Here is a 705-nt window from a genome sequence, read left to right as displayed (position 1 = left end):
GTCTCGTTAGCCATGTGAGCGAATGCCTTGTGCTACCCACAAACCCTGGTCATGCGAACGAAACCAGAACCAGTAACCTACCAAAACATGTCATGCGTACCATCTAGCACATACCTACATACATAAAACATATACCTAGATACATATAATACATACATACATACATTTATGAGATACATATATAAATGGAGTTCTATCTCAACAAATACTTTACTGCCTACATATAATACATACCTACATACATATAATACATACTTGAGACATGTTTACAGATGGAGTTGTATCTCACCATACCATGTCCAGTTTCTCCTCCGCCATCTGCGCGAGTGCCTTGTACTCTTCCACGTGGCCTTTGGCAGCCTCGTGTCTGTGCTCAAGTGTGGACAGGTCTGCCTGTGTCCGTTCCAGCTTTGTGCGTAGATCCGCAATCAGGGCTTCTTGATCCTGTGGGTGATGGGAGAGGGTGGATAGCGTGAGATGCATGCGCCAGTGGGGTGCGAATGAAGAACTGATGGAAATATACACCGGGATAGAATGAACACACACACGCGAAGAAGAACGCAAACACTAACAGAGGCGAACGCACACGCGCGCGCACATTAAAACGATGTGGATATGTATACCAATATGAAGAAAAATAATCCATACAATAACATCCATAGACACATATATTTATGTATATATATTGATATATATATAAATATA

This window comes from Sphaeroforma arctica, assembly GCF_001186125.1.
Source record: "Sphaeroforma arctica JP610 unplaced genomic scaffold supercont1.1393, whole genome shotgun sequence".
Lineage (NCBI taxonomy): Eukaryota > Ichthyosporea > Ichthyophonida > Sphaeroforma > Sphaeroforma arctica.
The sequence above is the reverse complement of the archived record's forward strand: the minus strand, read 5'-3'. Positions refer to the sequence as shown.